Source organism: Corvus brachyrhynchos, unplaced genomic scaffold (assembly GCF_000691975.1).
Source record: "Corvus brachyrhynchos isolate BGI_N302 unplaced genomic scaffold, ASM69197v1 scaffold5, whole genome shotgun sequence".
In the NCBI taxonomy this organism is placed as follows: Eukaryota; Metazoa; Chordata; class Aves; order Passeriformes; family Corvidae; genus Corvus; species Corvus brachyrhynchos.
The window spans coordinates 4,491,727-4,504,754 of NW_008238321.1; positions in this window are offsets into that span (position 1 = coordinate 4,491,727).

The window sequence follows — 13,028 nt, forward strand, 5'->3', positions numbered from 1 at the left end:
CGCCTGCCCCACCTGCTGCCCAGACCCACCCTCCGTGCCACATCCACCCGTGTCAGCACCCACGGCACAGGGAGGACGCAGGGCCTCAGAAACAGGGGCAGTGCCAGCTGTAGGCTACAAATCCTCCTCCTTTTCCCCTGCAAAAATCACTGCGCCACAGCTCCTTGGCCCCTTGTTCTGGCCTTCTCCCCTCCACCTCCCCCAAGGTCTATTCTGTCCCCAGCCCATGGCTCCTGTCCAGAGCCTCCAGCTGCTAAGAGACAGGTCCTCTGGGACAGCCCCATGCAGCAGGGCCCAGGTCCCTTGGTTCTGGCCCTACAGGGATCTGGGACAGAGAGGACAGTTTCTTAGGGTAGCCTGCCTTCTTCCTGGGATCCTGAGGAGAGGTGGCAGACCGTGGGCAGGGGCAGGCAGGAACTTAATTTGGAGCGTAGAGGGTTCATGGTTTAGGTGCCAGGAGCTGCACTAGTAGATGAGGCCAATTACACCCTCGCACGATGCTCTTCCAGGAACTCTGTCCCTAGCCTTGGTGGAGCAGGCTGAGGCTGACAGCTTCCCTCCTCACAGTATTCTGGAGCAGCCATCACCTCTTTCCAGCTCCACGTTTTGTCACTTCCCACCTCCAGTTCTCAGCTTTGGCTTTAGGATGGATTTTGTGAGGGGAAGAAATGCATTATTGTCTCTCAGCTTTCTCCTATACCTCGTCTGGGGTCTCCAGGAGTCTCTCCATCATGGGTGTTGCCCTAGGATATCGGGGCATGTTACAGCTCTTGGCATCCTGCCCCACAGCAGAACAGTGCGGGCAGTGCCATGTACAGTGATGAGTGGAGGAACATGGCTATTTGCTGAAACCCTCACAGGTGAATGAGCAGCAATCTAACCTTGTGCACCTGCACTACCAGCACTACCTGAGGGCTGCAGATCACGGAAAGAGCCAGCACCTGACCCCAGTGGCAAAAGCTGCAGAGCAGCTACGTGTTCATACATGCGAGGGCCACAGCTGCACTTCTGAGCCAGCACTTGGAAAATGCAGACTGTCTCCAGCCTTGTGCATCTGTGAATGCTGTGTACCTCATCCTGCTTGTGAGCAGGACAAGTATTTGGAGGCAGTGACACTTCTCCACTCACCACTCTGGGAAACTGCTGGATTGTGCATTCCATCACACAGAGGTGTTCTGGCTGAGGCTGGATGGGAGAGAGCTGGCGGAGCTTCCTCGTGCTCCCCCAGCTGATGAGCCGTGGCCTAGGTTTTACAGGGGAAGCCCAGGGATTGCCCACGTTTTACAGGGGAAGCCCATTCCAAACTTTGCTCTTGCATAGGGAACATGGAATCATGGAATGTTTTGAATTGTAAGCAATTCTTCAAGGTCACAGAGTCCAGCCCTTGCCATGGGCTTCCACCATCCCACGTTGCTCCAAGCCCCGTCCAGCCTGGCCTTGGACGCTTCAGGGATGGGGCAGCCACAGCTTCTCTGGGCAACCTGTGCCAGGGCCTCACCACCCTCACAGGGAAGAATTTCTTCCCAATATCCAATCTAACCTTGTCCTCTGTAAGTGCAAAGCCATTCCCCCTTATCCAGTCACTGCTTTCTTTGACCTCCCTTTTCAACTGACATACCTGTAGAAGCCCTTCTTGTTATTCTATATGTCCCTTGCCAAGCTCAGCTCCAGCATTGGCCTTCCTGCTTCCACCTCTACACAACCGGGCAGTTTCCCTATACTTTTCCCATTATACCTCTCCCTGTTTCCACTGCCTGTGCATTTCCATCCTCCCCTTGATTTTGACCAGCAGGTCCCACCTCAGCCATGTCAGACTTCTGCCTTCCTTGCCCGATTTCTTGTCTCTGGAGATCATGAGCTCTTGTGCTCTATGGAAAGTGTCCTTAAAGACCTGCCAGCTCTGCTCTGCTGCTTCTCCCTGAGGGCAGTTTCCCAGGGGTCACACTGACTAATTCCTTGAAGAGTTGGCAGTTTGCTTTCCTAAAATTCAGAGCCCTGACTTTACTCTTCGCCTGACCTAAATCCCTCAGGACTGCCACCTCCACCAGAGCAACGTGCCTTTGGAGTCCCAGCTACACTTGGTCTCATTGCAAAAGCAACATTTGGAAACAAAAATTAAGTGCCAATATTAGGTAGTTACCCATCGCTGAGAAATGTATTCATAAAAAAAAGAGGAAAAGCACCAACGTTTCCCATAATGAACAAAAGCTCAATGCTGCTCTCAGCTGGACATGTGTTCTCCCTGTGCAGTTCCAGTTCCAATGGAGATTATTCCTTCATAATATATTTTTTATGGCACACATGAGACCTCTGAAATGCAGTGCCTTGTGTCCTGTAAATCATTTCCTGTAACTTGTGGATTCCTTTTCAACTGCATTACAGTAATGTGAATGTTCGGGGACTAACTCGAGCTGACAGAAGCGAAGCCTCACGTCCCCCCCTGCTCACAGTGCTGCCTCTCACAGTGTCCCACCCCAGCGCTGGAGAAGAAGCACAGCTGCACCCCTGGGCAGCAGCACTTGGCCTTGGGCGTCCCCTCAGGTGCTGAAGAGCTCACCGGGAGGAGCATGGTTCCTATCCTGGACAGCCCTAGCCCCCAGGAAGTCTGCTGCAAATTTGGAAATTAGGCTTGAACCTTAAATGAGAATCCCAGTAGGTGCAGTGTGGATCACACTGCAGGACTGGGGACAGACAGACACTCTCAGGAAGACCTGGGCAGAGCAGGTTTGCTTGGCTGCTCTGCTTAGCATATAGACATGGCCTCTCATATAATTGTTCTGGTATGTATGGATTTACCTTGAGAGAGGTGAATCCTTCTCATACATGGAGATACATTTATTCCAAACTGGAGAACCCACTGAGAGCCTGTTGGCAGCCACAAGCCTGCTCTCGAGTTTCCTGGTATCAAAAAACCCCAATCCAACCCAAGCCAAAACCCAAATAGTTTTCAGTTCTAAAAATATAAGATAAACCTCAAACTAGACTCTATTTAATGAAGTCACAGTGCTTTGGTCTTTCTGACACTGAGCACACACCCAAACTGCAGCACTTAGCAGAATGCCCCAGCTTGACATCCCTGTGGCTCCGGCTCCCATGACGTGCTGCACAGGAGACTAACAGGATTTACAGCAAGCCATACCGAACAGAGAGACAATTTCTTCTTGGGCACCAGCTTCCAGCCCAGAGGAAATTTTATAACCGGAATGTAAAGCCCTCTAAAACAAATGGTTCAGCATTAAATGCCTGCTGCTGGGCTCCGGCTCCTGATTCATCACAGAGTGTGTATTTCTCCTGCACAGATGTCAAACGCATCCATGAGCAGATCTGAGTGTTATCCAGTGCTGGCTAGTGCTGTTCAGCCATGGATGCAATAGGAGCTGATGGAGTGTAACACTTTATTTGACAGTTCTGTTCTTAAAGGCTTCTGTATTTACCCTGCATACTTGCCCCTCCAAGGCACATCAATTAGCAATGGGAGCACTTCCAAGGCAGGCAGCAGTGACCAGTCTAGCAAGGCCAACTGGGAATTTCCTGGGTAGGTTGGTCGGTGCATCACCTAGTTCATGCCCTACATTTTGGCAGGGATCAAGATCAGTTGGTTTTGACAAAGGGGAAGGAACTCTGTTGTGGACAACATGGAGCAGCCACCCCTTGCATGCAGTTTTTTCTAAGTTCCCATCACTTGGAGTGACTTGTGGCTGCCCCACCTGGGTGATATGCCTGTGATGCTCTCATCTCCACAGGGAGAGCAGTGCTGAGATTTGTCCCAGAATCTTGGTTATGGAGACACGTGACATTAAGTCATGGTAGGCAGCTGAGAGCCCTTCCCTGCACCAGCTGCCAGGGTCTGACTGCACATGCTAATGACCAGGCTCCAGTTAGAGCCATGTTTCACACATAATAGACTGGGAAGCCCCTTCAGAGGTGTTGCTGCCCCAGCTGGTGCTGTGCAAAGGCTGGTGGCCTGGCTCATGAGGGGAAACAGAACTCCACTCCAAGGCAGAGATGACTGAGTGCCAGCGCATTCGCTGCTTAGACATGGGGTCATCTACTCCAGTATTCTCACACCTTTGCTCCAGGAACAGAAACTGAGAGAGGAGCAGGGACAGAATTGGACTCTGAGGAGTCCTCAGACTGCAGAGCCCATCTGAGGGGACCCGGGCATATTTGGCCAAGTGAGAGAGGAGCTGGAGAGCATGTCTCTGCTCTCTAAACACATGAGCAGATGAGCACCAAGAAAGGAGGAAAATGGCCTCAGATAATAGTCTGTGCTGGCACAAAAACAAAGAGGTATGAGTTGGCACAAATAACTTTTGGCTGGAAATCAGGTGGTTTCTAACAGTGGGAGAAATGTTGTTCTGGAACAGATTCCTGAGAGGAGCGTAGGGGCAAGGCATGCAATTAGTTTTAAGATTGAGTTTGAAATGGACTTTATAACATCGTTGCCAGCAATTGCAGGGAAATGGGATTTGATGGCCCAAGCTGTCCCTTCTAGTTCCATGCTCCTGTTGTCATTCACAAGCACCGAACAGAGCAGAAGCCCTCTAACAGGAAAGGGCTCTCTAATCTATCAAAGGCTTAATAAGATCTGTTGAAGAGAAGCTGGAATTAGACTCATTTGAGTGCAATGAAATGGGTGTATTTTAACAAGGACAGTAATTTCCTTTTGTAATAATTTGTGAAGGAATATTGCAGGACACTTCTCTTGGAAACACTGCAACTGGAATTCTTTGTAAAGAACTGGTCCTGCTGGGCCCAGCTGTGAGGCAGGATGTGGTCCCTATAGGAGAGTCTCTGGCCTGAGAATCTCTGCATGCCAATATCCCAATTATTGCTTCTGCTAAGGACTAATTTTTAGAGATTATCACCTCAGTTTCCTGACGTTTACAAACACTAGGAATATATTTTTCAGGAAACTTCAGAGGTTAACCTCCCATAATTCCTCCTCATTATTTACTTGTCAACAGAAGCAAGGAAACACCTTGAAAAGATGTGGATTAATGCACACAGTGCTCTACTTCCTTCAGGGAATGAATAAAGTTTGTAAATATATACTGAATAGCAAAAAGACAGTAAAACTGCAATGACATTTAAACTCCAGTCAAAGAAGACACTCAAGATGTTTTGCAGTGGCGTTCCACTCTGTCAAAGCATTTTCCTATTCATGGAAACAGCTTCAGGTTTAGAATCATTGGTAATTCTGATGGTTGTTAGTAGTAGCTCCTGTGATCCAAACTGCACAGTCTGGGAACCTACATTCATTTCCTTGACCTACAATTACCAACGGTGGAAGAAGACATCACTGGGCAAGCTGCTCAGGCACCAAACCCACTGTTTCACTGATACGCTGTTCACAGTTGCTATAAAAAAAGGAACAGCTCTTGGACTTAGAAAAATGCATGTGCCACAAATACACTGTAGAACATGATTTATGCAGTGTAGAGTCCTGAAAGTGGAGCCAGAGGGAAAGCCAGTCAGCCTGAGAGGTGTGTGCTAGCAGAGGCAAGAGAGGAAAAAAGGGGCACTCACAGGTGGCACAGATGGTCTCTCAAGGTCCCACCAGCTCCTGAAGTCTGCCTTAGAACACTCAAAGGTGCTAAAGGCCCCTGGCTCCCATTACCAGCAATCAGAGTAGCTATGGCAAACAGGGGGGATGCAGGAGCTTCAGGATCTTTAGTTTCTGCTGTCACTGTTGGGACAAACAAGCCCTTAGGAAAGCCAAGAAAAGATTGAAACCAGGAATTTTCCTTCCATTGTTGAACACCTGAATTACAGATCTGTTCCCTCTAAACCTCCCCTTGCAGTTCTGGGGCTCTCCCTCCTCCCCCTGACTTTTCCTACAATCAACCCACTGCCCGCCCAGATCCCTCTGGTGCTGCAGAGAGCCAGCCTTGTCTCTCCTTGGGGAGATGCAGATGGAAAAACACAGGCTGTGTCACCCTGCTCACACTGAGCCCAGCCTGGGGCAGCCAGCACCGCCAGGGACTCGGCCCTGGCAGCAGGGTTGCACAGGGCTCAGCCCGAGCAGTGTCCTGCTCAGGGGGGCTGCAGCTCAAGGTCAGACCTCCCGAGCAGCCTCCTCCCTCTCTGCAAGCTCAGGTCCAAGCCCCCAGTTCCCTCCCACATGCCCTCGATCTTAGTAAGCATGGGACTGGCTGCTCTCCCCGTAGGAAGGGCATTGCAGGGCCCGCCCCATCTGTCATGTACTCATCGGTGTAAATGGGTGAGTGGCTCTATCTGCACAGGATCAGGAGCTAATCTCCCACTCTAATCTCGGTTCTTACAGAATGAGGACCAGGGCTTGCACAGGCAGCCCTTCACTGATTGCACAACAGGATGACATGACGAAGCCGTGCTGAACACAGTGTTAGTTGGCTGTCTCCACCCTGGGCTAAGCAGTGATGATGGTAAGAAAGGGGAAGACAGCAACCACAGAGAAGCTGCCTCAGATTTGCAAGTATCGGACTATATCATCACTTGGCTGCAGAGAGGGAAACTGAGGCAGAGAGGGAGGCAGAGGTCACCTATGGTCACGGAGTTACTTTGATCCCAGTTTCAGAAGTCACACTATCTGATCCCAGCCCTGATGAGGGCATGACACCCAGGGCTGGAGGCTGGTGGAGGCTGGCATAGGCTGCAGAGGCTGATGGAAGCTGGCAGAGGTAGCAGAGGCTGACAAAGACTGACTGATGGGAGTAGAGGCTGGCAGAGACTGGCAGAGGCTGGCAAAGGCTGACAAAGGCTGGCAGAGGGTGGCAGAGGCTGCAGAGGCTGCATCATGCAGAGACCAGCCCCAACTGTGTGGCTTCAGCTTCACAGCCAGGGCTTCCTCCAGGGCAGCTCTAACTTGAGCAGGGCCATGTCCTGCTGCTGCCATGGACTGCACAATGCTGGCTGCAGAGACATCAGGACACCATGTAGCCAGTCAGCCAAGGACAAATGTGTAACAGGACAGCCAGGAGACCACCTGGCCTCCCTACTGTGCCACCTGATCCCTGTGACTCCCACTGTTAGTGCCCTGCTCACTCGGTGCTGGAAGATTCCCTGCAGCACTGGGGGAAATCCTGAAATGGGAAGAAGTGGGACATACTTAACAAACAGTGCAGAGCCCAGGGCCTTGGACACAGCTCATCTGCTGCATGGCCTGCTGCCACATTTGTATCAGGAGGCTGGATTAGAAATGTTTCACCAACATATTCTGTGCTTTCTAAAATGCCCTTCACCATCTGCATGGGCCACGCCAGGAGGGCTCCCCGGCTGGGCAGCGTGGCTGCCTAAGGAGCTGGGGCACATGCTGCAACCCTGCACAGTCCATCCCCTGATGCAGGACACCCCCTGTGCTTCCTCACAGGCCAGCGATGACTGTCTATGGCCAGATGCCATTGCAGGCGTGCAGCCTCCCAGCTCCACCTCGGGCAGCTGGCTCACACCATGCTCTGAGGTGCTCGTCATGCACTGTCGTAGCTTTCAGAGAGGGAATGGGCAGTCCATTCTCTGCAACCATGTATTGAAGGGGATTCAGCTCCCCCTGAGCACCAGCCAAGGTGATTTTCTTCTCCCTTTCCTTCTCCCTCACATGGCCTTCTTGGGCCATGGAGCCAAGACAGTCACTACTGCCCTTTGCTGGAAGCAGCAACGCCCAGTGTGAGTCCCTGTAAATCATCTGTTCTCTCTCATCCCTCCCCTTCTCTCTGTGGTTCCTCCTCCCTCCTCACCTGCCACTCAGCCAAGCCCTGCCGATTTCAGTAATGTAATCCCTACTTATTAGATAGATCCTCCACCTACCTCATAATTTCTGTAGCTCTTCCGTGAGCTGCCTAATTTATCACTCTGCCTGGTAACAAGGTACCCAGTGTGCTACCACTAAGATTTATTCTTCAGAAACACCCATGCCACCTCCTTGGCAGGGCTCTGCTCTCTTGGCTCCTGAGGGACTCTTTCTTTCAGGATTTTGAATTATTTCACTTGGGATTGAGTCTGGAAGCATTCCCTGGAGATGATATTTCCCATCCCTTAGCTGCCAGAGATGGAGCAGTCCTGCTCTGGAAGGCAGAACATTGAGGGATGATGAGAAGGACCAGGAAACAAAATGGGTGTTTGCCACATGTAGTCCTCTCTGATGAATCCTGCAACCTGAGCTTATCCCCTGCTGTGAGAATACAGCAAATGTATTCAGGTTGTGATCCAGTCCAGCTGCAGGAGTGAGTTCCAGATAGAACTGACTAATGTAAAAAACATTTGGCTTCATTTGGGAGCAGAAAACCCTTGCTGTATGCCAAGGGACTGACTGGGCAAGCTGGTGTCAGTGCATGTCAGGCCAGGGTCTTACTTGCAGTTCCAGCCCACAGATCCCAGGGAATAGCCCCCGTGTCCTCATACCACCTCCTCTCAGGCCTGTCAGGGCCACAGCCAGGCTGCATTTGCCCCTCCTGCCATGCTATGCTTCTCTGTACCTTCCTCTTCCTTTTTATCCACTGGCTGGGAACACCAGGGCTTGGCCTCGCTGGCAGCTGGCCACCCCCAGGGCTGTGGCAGCAGGACCAGATAGCAGCCCCGCCAGCCCTCATCACCCCTCCATGCCTCTGGTCCCTCTTCCAACAACTCTAGCAGGTTGGCCAGCATGGGCCAGGTTTGTCCTTGCTGTGGCACTCAGCTCCCACTTCCTTGGTATCCACTGGCTGGGAACACCAGGGCTTGGCCTCGCTGGCAGCTGGCCACCCCCAGGGCTGTGGCAGCAGGACCAGATAGCAGCCCCGCCAGCCCTCATCACCCCTCCATGCCTCTGGTCCCTCTTCCAACAACTCTAGCAGGTTGGCCAGCATGGGCCAGGTTTGTCCTTGCTGTGGCACTCAGCTCCCAGGACTTCTCCAACCCTCTGCATGGATTTTGGGGAGCTCCTGGACTGGCTTCAAACTGGAGCAGTGATCCAGAAGGAAAGGCAGCAGTGTCCTGCCCAGAGTTCAGGACATGGCAGGGGAAGTACGCTGTGATGGAGGTGGAAATACCTGTGCAGGGATCATTGGGCCCTTTCCCACCTGCTCTCCTTGTCCCTGCCCCATGAATGGCCGGCACTGTGCTGGGCACATCCCCTGCTGCTTCCTTGTTTGCCCCTTTCCAGCTGTGCCACTTTCTGTGGCAGCTGAGCAATGCAACCTCTCCTGGCCAGGTGCCAGTTTTCTTCCACGATGTGAGAAGTGATAGCCCATGAACTTGAGAGAGTTTGGGGAATGTTTAAGGAAAGGAGAAGGTAAAAGCCTCATGATGACAAAGCAAGAGGGCTGGGGCTTGCAGTCAGGCACTGTGAGACTCAGAACCCACCGTGCAGGGGGCTGGAAGCAGAGTGGATGCCTGATACTGCTGAAACAAACTTCAGCTTCACCTGAGCAGAGTTTCTAAAGGCTCCACCATAAAGGTCAAGTAGTCCTTCCCAGACCATGAGCCTTTCTTAGAGAAGAATCAGCTGCAGCTCTCGTTATGGAAAACAGTCAAAATAATACAGAGATGCTCCCTCTGAGGGAAAATAGATAGTGCGAGTTATTCCATCTTCCCATTCAGTGATATCAGTTTAGAAAAGCGAGGCTATTTACAGAGAGCATTTTGCTTCCAGTACTTCTGAAGTAAGTGAATTCTGAATTAGTTTAAGTGCAGGATAAATCAGCGAAATAGGAACATCTTTACACTCCAATAAGATGCTATTACTCATAAGCATATTGCACTCCAGCTTGTGGGCTAAAACTACCAGTGCATGACAGGACACCAAGGGCATGAAATACAGGGGATCCATGAAAATTAGCACAGCACCTTTGGTGTGAAGAGGTAATTTGGGATATTGATTGGCGATGATAGCAGCCCAGTGCTGAGATGCTCTGGCCTGATCCTGTAAACCCAGGTGCTCCAGACAGCCATGAAAACCCCAAAACCCCTTCCAAAAACAATCTGTATTTCTTCAGATTTCAAATCAGAGGCTGAAGCAGGAACATGGAATTAAATGTTGTGGAGCATGCGAGGCCCCATGACTTGTTTGCCACATCCATCACAGCAGCAAGGAAGGACCCCAGGCAGGAGCAGAACCCAGCCAGGCACACAGCACACATGGCAGTGACAGGGTCTCTGCAGTGAGTGTGACCCAGGCTGGAGCACGGTGTGGAGGGTGCCGACTGCCCAGAGGTGGAAAGAAAATGAGGAGCTAAGGCCACTGCAGAGGAAGATGGAGCATCACCACAGGATGTTTGAAGAAATAAATTTTTTTCTTTTTTACCTCTGTGACCTCCCTGGTTGGGGGACACCTGCCCTGGGCACAAGGAAATGGCACAGGTAACCCCATGCCCTGTTCCCCACTGCACAGGCTGTTTGGCCTGTGGAACAACACTGGGCAAGCTCCGCTCCTGGCAGCACACATGGAGCTCCAGTGTTTCCAGTGTCATTCTGTAGGATACAAATAGGATATGCCCTCAGAAAGACAAACCTGGAGGGCTCCAGGGATGACTGGACATGATGGATTGGACTTCATGGATGTGATCAGCTGTTGAGCAAGACCTTCAGCACAGGCAGTCACTTCCAGCCCTTCAGATATCTCTCCAGGGAAAGAACCTCCTTGGGCTGCAAGTTCAGGCAGAAGATGGTCAGAGAGGAATGACGCTGAGCCTTCATCATCCATAGTCCCAGCTGACTTCAAACATGACAAATAAGAGGATGAAGAGCATAAAGGGCTTTGCAATTTCCACCATTTCTCTCCCCTCTCTCCTTGCAATGGGGAAGGAGACTGAAGTTCCTGAGGCAGTTCCAAGCATTTGGTCAGTGACCCAGCCAGGTCATCATAGCACCACGTGCTGAGGTACATTGTGCTGAGATTTCCCATGGGCTCCCAGCTGCTTTCCCACTGCCAGGTGACCTTCCCATGGGTTGATGTCTGGGTCCTGGACTTCCAGCTCTGCAGTAGAGGTGTCAGAATCCTTTCTGGGAAATGGAACACAGCCATGCACTGGATGCAGAGAGGCACCGAGAGTCTCTCCCTGATCCCTTGACATCTTTCACCCTACTTCTCACAAGCCGCTTGGATTTTGTGTCAAGAGGGTGATTCTGCAAATTACATCGGTTCTTGTCTCCTCTTCGTTGGCATGGCAACCTGGGAGGATGGATGGCACAGCCTTGCTATAGCTCTCAGTGATGCAGACACATCCCAGCTCCTCCGTGCCTGTGCTCCCGCTGATCAAGGCAGACAGTGCCACAATCCCAAACAGAGCAGCTCTGTGGGAAATGTGGGGCCCAGCTCCCAGGATGCTGCTGGGCTCTGATTCCTAGTGGTGAAAGGGCTGAGCTTGGCTCAGGGTGAGGCAGGAGCAAACTCAAGTGCAGGACATGGGCGCCCAGGCCAGCATCACCCCAGACCCACTTGCCAGCATGACCACATCCCAGCTCTTGGACCTCCTAGTCCTGGGCAGGGATCCACTATCCCTGCTGTCTCAATAAATGAATTTAAGCATTTTCCAGCTCACCGACCAGAGCCTTTTCTGGGCTTGCATTTGTGTCTGATTAATGAGACAGTTGGTCATTTACACGTCTCTTGAGGTCTCTTGTCTTTCCTGAGTAATTCTGAAGTTATGGCTGTTTACACAGAAGAAAATCACATCACCTTGCCAAGAGCACAGCTGGAGTAATCCACGTGGAAATTGATCCTCAAGGACCTGAGGCAATGGTATGGCAATGGAGTTTCAGTGAGTGCTCATAGTTTCCTGGAAAACACCTCCTGCAAGTTGAAAGTTGCCCACCTAAATCCTGGGGAGACCAGTGCTATTCCTGCCCCAAGGATCCGAAGTGCCTGAGACTGTTTGACTTCTCCTTCTTTGGGAGAGGTGCTAGCAAGCCAAGGGGACTGGGACTGGCCATCACAAAAGCCCTGTATTGTGGATTCCTCCCAGCTGGGGATGGGAGGATTGATTTGCAGGAGCAGACTGGCTGTCAGACCCATTTGTGATAAATCTGTTTGCAAAATTATTATGTTAAAAGGTTTTAATTATTAGGGACATGTTAGGAAGACAGCTGGGATTTGCCTTCTGTTGTTCCCATCAGGCCTGATCAGTCCTTGGTTTTCTCACATCCCAGCATAAATCTGGAATAATCCTCCAGGTCAGAGGAATCAGGCTGCTGTCACGGCAAAACCCAGCCTGGGAAGAGTGCGCTGACAGGGATGATTTGGGGAATGCTTTTACAAAACCAGGACTTGTTCCTGAGTCTCAGACCTGGGATTTGTGCCCGCGCTAAGTCCTGAAGATTCTGTGTGTGTGACCTTGGAGCTGCTCTGCCTTTGAGGAGCAAATGCTGCAGCCCAGCATCGCTGGCAGCACCCCACTCCAGCTGGGTTTCCAGGAGGAACTTGGAGCCAATTCAGATCCTCAGTCCTGGCTGTCGAGAGCTGCTGTCCCACCTTGCTGCCATCAGTCCGGGCTTTTCCTGGGGCTGCAGAACTGCGCTGGGTGATCCTGAGCAGGCGATTACCTGAGGCATCCTGACTGTGCTTAGGCAGCTCACTCTGCCACTGGAACGGGAGGAGCCTGGCACCAGGCTGAGCACAGCAGCACAGGGTCTGATAACACAGGGTCCAGTGGCACAGCATTCCTGTGTGCAGGGATGGATAGGAGGTGCCCCGCAGGTAATTTACGACAAGGTTCTACTGGAGTACCCCACTCTGAGACTACTGTTATCCCCCAAAAGCCCCCAGGAGAGTGGCTGAGCAAGGGCTGGGCAGACAACTTCCCTCTTGCTTTCCCTGCTTGGGTGGACCTGACACCCAACTTTGCCAGCAATGCAGGTTTGACACCTCCCTGCTCTCTAGCCGAGCTCTCATGTGGCCCTCTGAAAAATAATTTCAATTTAGTAAGTTCGGTTAACTGCAAATTAATCCAAAAACAATTTTGCACAGGTTCCTTTTTCATTATAAAAACATTCTGATCTGTCTTTTCAATTCTCAGAGTTGTCTTTCTGTGGTAATTTTCCTTCTCTACCCTCTCCCCTCTCCTCTTCTGCTGCTA